The sequence below is a fragment of the Chlamydotis macqueenii genome, chromosome 2, assembly GCF_036417535.1.
Source record: "Chlamydotis macqueenii isolate bChlMac1 chromosome 2, bChlMac1.mat, whole genome shotgun sequence".
Lineage (NCBI taxonomy): Eukaryota > Metazoa > Chordata > Aves > Otidiformes > Otididae > Chlamydotis > Chlamydotis macqueenii.
This window is the reverse complement of record NC_141557.1, coordinates 13,737,248-13,751,565: the sequence shown is the minus strand read 5'-3', so window position 1 is coordinate 13,751,565 and position 14,318 is coordinate 13,737,248.

Below are 14,318 nucleotides of genomic sequence, written 5' to 3'. Positions count from 1 at the left end.
GTCTACTGTCAGAAGGTTAATTTATCTCCTTATACTAAATTCTCTAAGCCCAGTTTAAGAAAGAATATTCAAGCAAGAAGAGTAGATAGTGACTAAAGTGACTAAAATAAAAATACATGTTTTGTAGCAAAGTATTAATGTGTAAAAACCTCTGGATCTTCCTGACTGAAGGCTATACTGCTATACCTATCCTAGTTAGCAATGTCATGACAGTGGCCTTCTCTGACCCTGAGGTCAACTGGCACAGTCTGACCGTGTCTGAGTTATTCAGCTCCCTTAGCCTCCAAAACCAGAGTGGCTGCATCCAGACCAGCTGTTGGGAATGGTCCTGTGCTCGGGAATTGCTCAGGAGATGACCAGGAGGTGTGGGTCAGAAGTACGTCAGAGGATGCTCCAGCAGCGTGACCGTGCGGGGGCTGAGCTCCGGTGCCTGTGCCCTGGCACTGGTGACTGTGCACTTGTGCAGATGTACCACTGACATGTCTACGGGGCATTACATGTCTCAGACTGAAACAGTCACACTGGGCTCTGGAGTTCAGTAGGAGGTGAATAAGTCACCTGACCTGATTTAGGCATCTCCAAAGGTGAGATGAGTCACTTTCTAGATATACCTATTTCTCCCACAACGTGATTATCTCAGACCTGGGCTTAGGGAAAACAATTTCTACCTTGAGAGAAGAATATAGTGGCAATGTCTGTATCAAAGTGATCACCCTCTTTGTCTGACAGACTACTAATGCTAATCATTTGAAAATGTGTCTAAATTGGGTGAATCACAGAAGATTTTATTATTGTCATGCTTTGTGCTATCCTTCAATGTTAACTCTCTTGCATTTACATAAGCATGGTCCAGCACTGAAGCACAGCAGTGTGTGAGCTGAATTTTCTTTTAGCTACAAGTCACTGGGGGTTGAAGGCTGCATATACCTGCAGATCACCAGTGGGAGTGGATGTGGAGGAGCATGTACTCAGAGAAATGTACTGGTGGTAGTGTCTTATGAAACAGATTATTCAGGGTGGCAAGAGCTGGTATTTGGAGACACTGCTTGGAGCTGGTCCCTCTCCATGTAGACCTATGCAAAGCAGCAAACAAGCACAGATCCAGTCTTGCTCTTACTCTGCTATACAACAAGTTTCTTAATGACTTAATGTCTGGCTCCTCTGTGCAGAACATCCAGGGACACCAGTTTTCACGTTGTTCTTTTTCTCTCCTGTGGGTGCAGAAGTCATTAAGATAGTTTGCCTCACAATGTCTGTGTATCATTTCCCACATACGCAAGGTAAAAACTAGCACTTAATAATCTCTCATCTTCTGCATGCCCTCAAAAATTAGGTAGCCTTAACAGATGGACAGAACTGCTCTTTGGGTCAGGAGATAGAATTTACTTCTGCCTGTGAAGTACTTTGGGATCCTGAGGTATGCTACAGAGGTTTTTAATTACTACCTTCTAAGTAAAGTTTTCCCCTCTGTTAGATGTGTTTGTTTCTTTTATCACGCGTGCTTGTTGTATGATTTGTCATTTCCAGGGTAGGAGCAGCATTAATTATTAAATTTATCATAGGCAGGAAAACATTAAATATTTAAACTTCTCATCCTCCAAAGCCTCTTTAACGAGGTCTGTGCTGATTACACATACCATGACAAAACATTGGAACAATGAAACCCTTTATGATTCATTGCATCTTCTCAGCTACGAGAAGGAAGGAACAAATGCGGATTCAGTCTATCGTGTGCATCCCTCAGTGTGGGATATAAATAGGGTAGGATAAATAATAAATGCGTTGTGGCTGGACACAGTTTGCTTTTTTGTGTCTCTTGCTAGGCATCTTTGAATGACTAAGGGGTCTCATTTCAAATCAGAAAGATCCTGTTTATGTCTGAAATGGAGAATGAAATTAGTGAACTTCTTCCTTATTCTGTTTGCAGTTTCTTGTTGTGAAAAATGTGCCCTTTGGTTTGTGTCACTCAGCTGCAGATCTGGCTGCTTTTAGGACTTGTGGACCCTTTGACCTGTAATTCAGAGTCAGTGCAATAAGCACTTGATGCATTTATAAAACCTGCACACTAGAAGAGCAGGGTTTGTATGGGCTTTTCACCGGGGAGTGAATAGGATCTTCTGACATCAACAACCTGCTCCTAAGGGAATGTCTCCAAGTCTCTTCTAACGACTACTTCCAAGTCACATTTATTAATTACAAAGACATGGTTTTTACAAACTGGGTGGATCTACTAGCAAGGGAACACCAAGGGAAGATGTGCAAAGACGTTTGAACTATTCTGAGCTTCCATTCAAGCAAATTAAAAGTGATGGTTGGTAGGGGCATCTGCAATGGGGAGCAGGAAATGGGAAGGAAGATCTGTTTGAAAGATCAAAGAGGATCACCTCTAATTTCTCCTTATATTCAGTATCACTGAATGCTAAGATGTCTAGATGTCCTAGAAAGAGGGAGTAAAAGAAGTAATAGATGTTGAGCAAGGAAGCAACAAGATTTTCTGCTGTTTAAGCAAAGATTTATTTTTTTAAACTTGTGAATTGGTTTCTTACGTCTTTCCAGAATGTATTTCATACTCAGAAAAATGTTACAAAAGCTGCTTGTTACATTTGCCGGTGTGTCTTTAAATATTTTCTTAACCTATCTGGTTCAGAAAAGCATTTCTGAAGATGTGTTGAAAACACAGTACTCCTAATTCTGCCTTCAGGAAGCTTTGTCTTGTCTTCAGACAAGGCTGCCATAGCTGCAGTGCAGGTACCACTGGCACCCTGAGGTGGGTTTGTGGAACAATATATAAGCTACATATATTGTTCATCCAGTCTCGTGTGGTACTGAACATGAGACTGTACAGAAAGGAATTGAGCTCCCTGGAAATAAGAGATGGACCTGACCAGGAAATCTGTGATAAAATAGTTTTCACATGGGAAATTAAATTTTTATTGGAAAATGATAAAATAAGTAAAAAAAAAAAAAGATGTTTTCTTACTATCTTCAACTGCATCATAGCACTTCTCTTGCTAAATAAGTATCTACTAGGCTGCAGGAGACCTGGAATTTCCATGTTTTCCATGCAGCAAAATCAAGTAGCATTGGGAGTTTCTGCAGTATCAGCATGACTTAAAGAGAAAAAAAAGTAGTTTTTTTTTTACCCTTAAATAAGATAATAGATTTTTAAAAACTTTTTTCTATACAAATTTTTAAAATTTCTTTTGTTTTATTTTATTTTAGTTTGGAATATGTTTTTAACACTGAAATAGAAGCCAAACCCCAAGTTTCAAACAATTATAATCACTTTCTTCTCTTTCCTCACACTCTGGGTTGGGTCACTTTGATTTACTCTCATCAGCATAACGGAGAGCTGCGACTCTCTATCCTCTTGTGAAGTACACTGTAGACAGGTGTCTAGGGAATGCATCATTTCCCATTAGCAGCAGTTGTTCTCTGCAAATCTCTCGGTTCAGACCAGAATAAGTATTAAATCTGAAGTTAACAATGTAGAGAGATCCTCAGTGTATTCTTTCAAGTTATTAAAATTATCTGCCCTTATGCGATACATCATTATTGCAGTGATTATCTTTCAAGAAGGGATCATTAAAGAGGATATTAATTGCATATTATTTTATTTTAATGTCATGATTACAATGGAGAAAAGATAAATTATTACTGCTTGTAGTATTTCGGGATAATAAAGAGATGCATCTCCAAAAATAGGAGAGTAGTTGAAAAGGCTGTTCTTTAACTTCTGTCTTTTGTACTGCTTCTAATAGCCTGATGTTCAACTCACAGAGAAGTAATTTTACAATGTAATGCTCTCACATTGTAATTGAGTCACTAAAATGTTCTGCAAATTAGCTGGTCTCTGTTCAAAGTCATAGCACGAACTCCTGGTCTGTGATGCACAGCAAGGCCAACTCCGGAAAACGAATTCAGTGAGGCAGAAATCTGATCAGAAAGTATGAACTGCATCTCTACAATTAAAATTATCCAGCATCCATGTAGCTAGACTACAATCACAATTTACTCCACTAGCTTCTGCCTTCTCTCACTTTCCCTTCTTTTTTCTTCCATTTGGGTTTGACAGGCGGGATGTCACAGGCCATCTCCACAACCATGATTTAATCATGGGAGCACACGTACAGTGATAACTCCAAGGGCTGTTTTCTGATCCTGTGCCCTTCACAGTGTGGAGATACCAGAAGACAGAGAGCTGGCTCTAACTCAGGTTCTGTAGCTGACACTTCAGGTTGAGCACGGGATTAGCTCTGAGCAGCTTTCACTGATGAACAATTCACTGAGTGAAGATTACTGCAGTTTCTGAGCTTTTCTTTAAAAACTGAAGTTTATATATGGTGCCCTCAAGAAAGATGGAGGATTTGGGGTCAGCAATCAGAAGTAAGCCCTTTAACTCCTGGCTTTCCTATGTGTGTGACATTTGTTCTGTTTGTGAGGCTTTAAGCACCACACACCAGGGTTCGTTTGGGGGATTTTTCTCTTCCTGAGAAATTTTGGCAAAGAAATAACAATAATGGAAGCAAACAGAAGATTTTTGCCTAGCAGAATGAATCTTTGCATTTTCCTTTGTGATTTGCTGCCTCTTCTTAGTACTGAAGGTGGGCAGTATTTTTTTTCTTAAAGAAAAACAGGTTAAGATGCTTTTAGAGCCCCATTAGGCTTGTTAAGCAATGCCTTCCTTGTCCTGACAAATTAGACACACACTACTTCTGCTCATTTCTCTGGAAGTCAGTGTGAGTGATTCTTACCTCCAACAGACCTTCTACTGTGCGATTAGCTCCTTGCTTAAGGCACCTGTGTTTTCCTAAAGCTCTGTGCTATCTTTGAAGGGCTACAGAAAATATTCAAAGGTAGGCAGATGGACAACTCGTATAATACTTTGGCTAACAAATATAAGCTTTTCTTCTGCTTCAGCAAGCTTCTTCATAAAGCATTTTTCTGAAACATAAACATCTGTAACACAGTTTACCAAATGTGACGCGTTGATAGATACCTGTTTGCACAGGTTCACCAGAGACTTTCATATATGTCTTGTCACACAGTCTGGAGAGGATCCTGACCTTTGAATGACTGGAGAAAACCACATAATTTGCATTGCAGTCCCACTCCTGTCTCCCACCAGTCACTCAGAATTGATCCCATGATGCACAAAATTGTATGAAATTCAAAGACAGCCCTAAACTAAGGAATGACCTAAACACAGATATTTCAGATTATTTTTTTTTTGTAATGAAGGTAGAGGTGGTAGCAATCATCCACCTCATGACCTGGAGTTACATGAAACACACAGCAACTTCAATTTAGAAGAAATCCATCAAAATTTTCAGAGTCTATAGCAACAGAGACCATGTAAACATGCAGATAAATAGGAAATAATTTATCCAAATTACCCATGTCTGAGAGATGTATTTCATGACTTCTGGACAGGAATATTGACAGCCCTTAGAACAGTCTCATGTTTCCTATTTAGTTAGCTTTTTGTACTTCAGCAAAAATCCTTAAGATGGTACCAGTGTGGTTTAAACTTGGCAGCTGACATTTCATTTCTCCTCAGGACAGTACTTCTCCCACACAAAAAAAAAAAAAAAAAAAAAAAAGGAGTTGAAAACATCCAAGCAGTAGTTTTATTCTTACGTGAAATTCCTAAAATATTCCTGAAAGGCTTGGTTCCAGAAACAGTTTGGCTCAGCACACTCAACCTTTTGAGAAGTTCTGCTAGTATTACTCAAAGATTCTACAAATCAAAGATAAAGAGTTTAGCAAAACATTTAGGCTGATCTCTTCTGTTGAAATGCTTGTTGATAACAGTGGGTATCAACAGCCTTCTTGTTGCCAGACCTGGAGTCCAGCCTACTAGTAGCTGGGCACCAGCTCAGTCCCACACTACTTCTGACACCAGATTAGATACAAATTTTGCCCTGTTTTTTTGAGTGTATGCACAGTCGTCATTAGAACAGCTCAGATGGGGCACCAAAAGACAAATTTCAGGATTTTTCCATTCCCTACAGAGCTGCCCACTGCATCCCTGTGGCCCCTGCCAATACAGACTGAAGAACTTAAACATGGAGTACTTCTTCTATTGATTCACAAGAAGTTAGTAGATTAGTTGAAAAGAATCCACGTTGAATGAATTAGTTTGTTGAAATGAATCCAGTGCCACGCAGTTACTGAAGAGGCAGGATCCTGGTATGAAAGATCACCCAGGAATAGGGAAAATGTAGTGATAAACCTGGTCTTTAGCTGCGTACAGAGCATTCCCCCTTTTTCTCCTCTTTGCCTGCCTTGACTCCTTTCCCCGGCATTGCGCTAGCATGCCAGGATGAGGTAAGCGTCTTTGAAGCAAGCAATGGAAGATGTATTCAGGCCCTAGTCACTTCCCAGCTCTTCCAGCCACCTCCAACTTTGTCATAGGCCAGCCTGTCTGTACCCTGGCCTAGCCCCTTGTACACCCAACCCACTGTGAGTCCGTTTCCTAGAAGGGATTTCAGCCCCTTACTTCAGTGTGGCCTTCTCAGTAGCTCCTACACTGGCGACGTTTTCTGTCCATCCAGAGCTGTATTTTAGTGCCCTTTGCATTCACCAGAGCTCAGGTGGTTATTTTGGGGAAGGCAGTTCTCATTCATATCTGGTAACTTGAAGTGAATGCCACCAGGAGGGATGGTAGTGGTGATGAAATGTAGTGTGGGTGACAAAACTGTGAGGACAAGCTGTTCTGCTGGCAGCCATAGGCCTTCTGCAGATCTGGGGTGACTTAAGTTGGCTTAATTGGCCAGGCTTATCTCTGAGAGAAAAACCTTTGCAAAAGGTCAATACAAACTCAAGCGTAGGCCAAAAAGCTTTACTGGCAGAAAATCTTACCGGAGCCAGACTTGCAAACATGAGCATGTTTTTGAAAGCCCTTTTTTACGGGTTTTCCCATTAGGAGTTTTGCTGTTAGGTCTGTGTCAGCTGTGTGAGTGCTTAGGCAGGCAGCTGTCAATCTTGCTTTAGAGACTGGTCTTGAAGCATAGAAGGAGCTTTGTGCTTCTTTTGAAGATTTGGGTATTATTTCGGTCCAAACACATGGTGGTGTTAGTTTGAAGGGGTCTACAGCTGGGAAGACTTCATTACTTTGACTATTTTTATTTTTAAAAGAAAAAAAAATGTGGCTCTCTGTCAGGTGCCAAGTTCCTTTAAACCCTAGTGTACACCAGGAGACAGAGCCCCATCTGCCAAATGCCTACTGATGGCCATGAGGAATGGAGAACTTGTGGGTGTTTTTCAGAAAGTGAGAGTTTCCTCTTGGCTGGCAGTCCTGTGTAAGTAAGGATGGGAAGCTTTACAGCCCACGGATCTGGTGGGCATCCAAGTCTGGTCTCTGGCCCAGGCTGCGACCCCGTTGCCTTCCTTCTCCTGTCTGCCATAAAATCTTGGTGACCTGGGGTTGGGCTCAAGCAGGGTTTTTAGAGAGAATAAGGGGCTGCATCCAAGTGCCAGGACTAGGGCAGTTCTCAGACAATGTTTGAAAATGCCAGACTTGGGTATAGGACCTCCGTTCCTTGCAGTTTTTTGCTCTTTATCAGTACTTAGCTAGCACAGTTAAGATTGCGAGTGTTTCAAGGAACACTGGGTTGAATCATATTACTATTTTATTTGAACATATTTGCTGCTCTCTAGAGGAACTGATGGAACTTGCACTGTTTCAAGATACTCTGTTATACACTTCAAGCCAACCTAAAGTCTGGATAAATTAAGAAAAGTGAAGAAAGGAAACAAACCAAAGTAAACAACAGCTTCCCTAAAAATGTTGCCAGGAAATGAGGCAGCAGCAAAACAAATTTTAAAGTAAAGAACAGAGAATTTAATACACTGCAAAGAGGCAGAAGAAAGTACACGGATATGATTATAGATGAGAGAGGGAATTGCAAAAGTTGTGATGCCAAAATAACACCTTTTTGATAAATCATGATTATACCAGATAAGTTGTGATTATACCAATCAAAGGTATCGCCAAGAATGACCCCTCCCAAATCTTTAGGAGACAATGTGCAGAGTGCTTTTAAGAGGGTCAAAGAGGCCAGACCGGTGGCTAAGAAACTACCTCTCTATTGAAACATCAAAACTATCAATTGTACCAGCTTGTACAAAGACATGATAGAGCCCAGCAAAAAGTGTAAAATTTGAGGAAGCAGCAATTAAAGAATCCACCACCGAGAAAATACTGAAATCTTGCAGAGATGTGACCGATGATAAAAAGAATCACCAGATTCTCTTGGCAGGGTTCAGGTCAAGATTAAGTTACCTACATTCTGCTGCATATCTGTGAGGTAGGTGTCTGAACTCCCATTACTCTCCAAGGAGGTCTGGTCAAATCCAGATCTGGGCTACAATGAGTTGCCCACAAAAGGTATGTTATTAGAGTTGCCAGAGGGTAACTGAGATACTCACCTGGGGCTTTCAGACATGACAAAAAAAAATTGGAGACCCATGGTCATTTGGAGAGGCTGGAAGAAACTGGATAGGAATCTCTAGGACCACCTGGAACCTATGTCTGAACAACTGAATTAAGGCCCACAAGTTTACTTTAGAGGGAACTGACTCATCTGCCAGGACTCACTGACTGTATTAACACTCTATTGACTGCAACAGGAGTTTATGTAATAGCTTACCTTTAAAAAAAACATATTTAGATACCTACCTGCATTTAGATGTCTTAGTCTTGAGCTGAACCTCAGCCTTCACCTAAACATCGCAGTTGCAAGGGGCGGGGGGGGCGGAGAGTGGGAGAAGAAAGAAAAAAATGGAAGTATGAAAATATTGAGACATATTTAAGCAATGAACACAGCTGGAGAAGTACTACTATAAAGGATATTACCTTTCACCAGATGTGGTGGGTTTTTTCCTCAACAAAAGAGACAGAGAAAACAAAGTCAGGAGAATAGTATTGCTGTTGACCTGGAATATCATACGACGTCAAACATTTTCACAGTATAATTATTTAAGAAGAGAGCAGGAAAAACAAAACCGCACCGGTCATACTTATCATAGATTTTAGAAAGACATCTTGCAAGTCACTGCTGCAACACTCTGAAATCTTCTAAAATGCCAAAATAAAAATTGACACTAAAGTCTAACTTTCAAAAGTACAGTCAATAAGGCCACAGCTGTAGACTGAGCTCTTTTAATTTTCGTGTGTATATTTGCTAATGACTTGAGAGAAGTGCATACAAAGAAGTGCTGTAGTTCCACAGGAATATGCTAGGAGATGTAAACACATGGCTAGACCAATGCTTCAGCAGAAACTAAAAGATTGTCCAGTGTTGACAGAGATGTATGATCTCTTATTATACGAAAGCACAGCACATCAGAACCTGCCAGCTCAGTCCTTGCTTCAAAAGACAAGATACTCAGAGGTGGACACACTGCATTTTAGGAGATGTTAAATAAAAGTATGTTCTGCCCAGTGTTCATGACAACTGACTGGAAAAGAAAAATGGCAGGAGCTTCTTAAAAGCAATTATCTTACTTTTCTCAAAGACAGAATATAATATCACTCAATGTAAAATGACATATCTCTTTTATTTGAAGAGGCTGCCATTGTCTCTATAATACCTTATATTCAAAATCTTTCATAATTTAGTTGGGATGAAATCAGCAAAGGGTCTGTGAAAGTTGCTCTATGAACATTACTCACTTTCAACTTCCAGATTTTTTGCTGTTGACTTTTGGACCTTACAGAAAATTTTACTCTGAATAATTCTACCCAGAATAATTTCCTACTACCTTATTTTAAGATATGCAGAAATGTATTTTTTTTTTATTCTCATCTATCTTATTTTCCCAGAATGAATTATGTTTGAAAGCACTGTGTAAATTCATGAATTAAACCCTAATTTAGAAAAGCACTCTTGTTCAGGAAACATTTACGCATATGCTTACTTTAGGCATCTTATAAAATCTCACTGAAATCAATAGGACTTTGGCATGCACTTAAATAGTCCTTACCACCCTACATGCTTATGATCCACCTCTATTCAAGAAAGCAATCAAGCACAAGTTTCTGAATCAGGATCTAAAGGTATTCTGTGAAAACCATTTCTATTCCAAGCTCTACTAATAAATTAGGGGTTTTTTTGTGATTTTGCTTTTTCTTCATTGAGAATGTATAACATGAATGTGCTTTGCTTCATTTTAAGCTGCAAAGGCCCATTTTATATACTGCTTGTTAAATCAGATTCTAATGATTCTTTCCCTCATGCAAATCTTTCCTCTCATTCATGGATTGTATTTAAATTCCGCTCAGCTTGCATTCATGATGCCTTGTCAGTGATTTGCATTGCTCTGATGCGTTTGCCCTGGTTGCACCCCTCACTCACTTTGGCTTGAGAACATAGAAGCCATAAATAACTCTTTAGCTGCTAAAAACAACACACACAATTCTCGTACACTAATGAGCTAGAGGAGGCAGCAATGAAGCTCCTTGTGGGTATCTGGTTTCCTGATCTGACTGTTCCTAATGCACTGCTCCACATTCTGGAAAACTGATTTTTCAAATTGTTACAGGCAAAATATCGCTTCCCTAGAGTTTTGGGGGGGAAAAAAAAAAAAAGTGACTTCAGCTTAAAGATCACAGCTGTAAATGTGCTTTCTGCCCAGCAGCTTTCGGGAGAGAGAGCAGCGCAGCAGCTCCCTGCCAAGGGGCTGCTCCCCACTCTGCAGCCCTGGGAGGCTGCAGCTCCAGATGGCGCTGAGGTACGGAGCACGCGCCGCCCCAAAGCTGCAGGTTCAGTAGCTGGATGGGACACATTTTCCCTTCCCTTCCAAAAAGTCAGATTTATCTTTATTCCCACCCTACATTTGGATAGAAAGCCAAAGTCAGTCAGTCATTTGTTTCATCAGCCAGATTGCTACGCTTTCTGATCTACACTGAAAGAGGCCATTTAGATTTCAACCACTGAGAAATGACGAGGGTGTCATGTCTAACACACATTTTGAATCAAGTCAGTTCGTAGCATGAAAAATGTTATTTCTAATTTCAGAAGATGTGAAAATGGAATATTCCAGTCGTTGGTTTATTTTCTGGAAAAAAAATCAAGTAGAAAAAATAATAGAGACTAACGCTGCTTGTGGAAAATGTTAGGTATCATTTAGCAATGATAAATGTTTGGAGGAAAGAATGTCTAGCTAATGCATTTAAAATATACATGAAAGCATCTAACAAGCTGCACATAAGGTAAAAATGATTGGAAAGGAACCATTACTTTTCTGCAACATAAAAAAAAAAAATCAGTACCTGAGAGAGAGAGTCCAGCTTTCTCCTTTACAGTACACTCGGTATGACCAGTAACTTGCCTACAAATTTCTGACTGAATTTCTATTTTCTTGGAAAGCTGTGTTTTAACAAAGGGCACCACAGCTCTGTGTTTTTCTGGGCTGGTTCCGGTGGCAGTCGCCTCTGCCCGCGGGGTCACAGCAACACCCGTCTGCACGGGCCCACGGCAACGGCGGCATCGCCCACGCCACGCGCGGAGAAGGAGGAGAGATCGCGAAACAGCTTGCCAACGGCAGGCACGGAGCCCTGCCAGAGCAGGGAGCGGTGGAAGGGCCTCGGGTGACATTCCCAGTCTCTCCCAGCTGAGGGCACTGCCGGATGGCCAGCAGACCGGAGGAACATCACCCACACGACTCGAGTCCCCGCCTCGCCGCCCCAGCGAGGCCTCTTCTGCACAGCAGTTCCTACCGAGTTCCACCGTTTGCCGGGCTTTCTTGCCCGGTGAAACTCCAAAACTGTTGCAAACCCTCTTTTCCACCCCTGCCTTACAGAACGGGAAGAATGAGTCACTTGGCTCCACTCCTTTAAAACCTGGTCTAACTTTAGCCCTTCAGCATACCCAGCCCAAATTTGGCCTGGTAAGCCTAACGTGATGGCCCACACCGGTCTGCTGCTTTTCACCCAAGTCCCTCAAATCTCTTTCACCTTCCTGATGAAGAGGATGGCATCCCTCACCCAGGCCCCACACAAGGGCACCTTCGAAGTTGTAAGGGCAGCAGCGGGATCAGTGTTCCAGCGCCAGCTTTACCGAAAACCAGTGACAGGTTTGGCGCTGTGCCTGGGAAACTGCATACACTCCAGGCGTGCGGGACTATGGCCTTTTGGGGTACGGTTACTGGGGGGAAAATGGTGGGGAGGGCATAGGTGCGAGGATGCGCTTGTAAAATGGAGCGTTAGCGAAAACATAGAGGAGTCAGGAAATCCAGGTGCTTCCCCTAGACTTGCACTTCAGTTTCGTTAGCCCAGGTATTGCTGCAATTTTTGTCTCCCAAGAAGAAATTTGACTATTAATTCACTAGTGAATGTGAAGTGTTCTGAGATCACAGATAAGAGACTTGTAGGAGCAAAAAAAAGTATTATCTCAGCCTTCAAAAAGCTTGGTTCAGCATTTGACCTTAGGTACGAGTTTCTGAAGTCATTTGACTCTCCTTAGTCACCTCAGATTATGGCTCCACATTTTAATACCAGACACTAGTTATTTCCATACCACCATAGCATTTATGGTGTGTGATCCTTTCTGCTGAACTCGTGAAATTCACATATCTGATTACAGTAAGGATGGGCATTTATAAAAGCTTAAATAGAGCTGTCTGAACATTTCTAATTGAGTTCTCATAAAGGCTGTCTAGAACTCATCATGACCACCTGCAGGGAGTCTGTCCTGTTTAATATTTCTACCTTACACGATCATCTGTAAATCACTTTCCTTATTCCTCTTAGGCTCAGCCTGTTTCTTTCAGGGCAGCCTTTGTGGCTCAGCCTCTTTAATTCTAGGAGGAGGTGTGCTATCTTTTCAGTATCACCCAGTTTTGCTACACAGGGCAAAAAGAGAGGGAACATGGCCAGGATGGGCGATGGAGAGAGATTGCTCCTCAGTTGCGTTCCTGTTGGGCCAGAAGCTGGGTAGGCTGCGGCGGGGCAGAATGGAAGAAGTGTGTGCCTGGGGAACGCAGGCTGTGTGGCTCTGGAAATGGGGTGCAGGAGCAGGACGTGCTACGGGCAGGTTGGAACAGGCACTTTGGAAAATGGTTGTGATTTTACAAGCAGGTTTGACTGGCCCACGTTGAGCTTTCCTCCAGCATGATCTTGACTATAGGTGAACTTTTACTCCAGGAGAATCTTTTGTTGTTTCTCAACATTCATTATCACCGGTTTGCTTTTTCCCCATATTAGGTGGCCTGTCTATCCCATATAAAATTCCATGTCTTTATTGGTTAAGAAGTTGCCTTACTGGGCGGGCTAGGCTTGGCTGTTGCACTGCTCGTAATACTTGTGAAAGAAGTATGTTGAGCACAGTCACTGGGATCAAACAGAGATCTTACTCGTATTAAGCTTTTATATTTCAAAGTGGACCTGGGTTTGTCCCAAGGACTCTCGTATTTCTTTCTCAGCTACTGGTTCCTTTTAAAATTTGGACATTCTGCTTTGGCTCCCAGTACTGGTTACCTCTTGTGAAAAACCGCCATTGATTTTTCCTACAAGCCACTTTCAGGTGTCCAGCGAGGTGTCTGCCCGCATGAATCTGGAAAGAGGCTGGGCTCCTAAGCTGGGCTGAAGCGCGCTGTGGGTAGTGTGCACCCAGATACGGCTCCACCTCCAGCTTCCCTACCCCACCTGGGAGACCTTTTAGAACTGATCAAGCACATTTGAAGAGTTCTTTAATGGGTAAGCACCCCAGTACTTTGATTTTAAAATATTGTGTAAGAAAGAAGGAAAAATGAATCCTTGTGTGCCAGTCTTAGCCTTCATAGCCTTCCCAGAAAGCCTGGCTGCGTTCGTATTATTTCACTATATGAGAATTTCCCCATTCCTCCCTGTCTGAAGTCCCTTTCCTTCCATGACTGATTATCAAAGCTCCAGGGAAGCTTCCCCTGCACCAGGGAAAACTTTGGAGCAGGTTGTGGGACACTTCCAGGCAGCCCCCAGTGAGGCAGCAGCAGGGCCCGGGGGGTGCGGTGTCCCTCCCGCGGGCTCTGCAGCACACCGGTGCGGCTCTGCCTTTTTCGAGAAGGCCCGCTGCCAGCTGGGCCAGCTCCTTCGGAGGCTGCGGGATTATTCAGTCATTACAGCAGGAGGAGAATAATCCACAGGATTTCCTTTTGAAACAGGAACACGTAAAGCAGGGAGGGGTCCTGGAAAGAAAAGGAACACTCTAAAGGTATGTTGCTTACTAGAGAAGAAAAAAAAAAATCCTGAACCATGTTTCTGTGCTAGTTTAGTCACTCTCCTGAATGGAGCAGGCAGTTAGACCTTTCTGTGAGCTGCAGGAGGCTGCCATCTA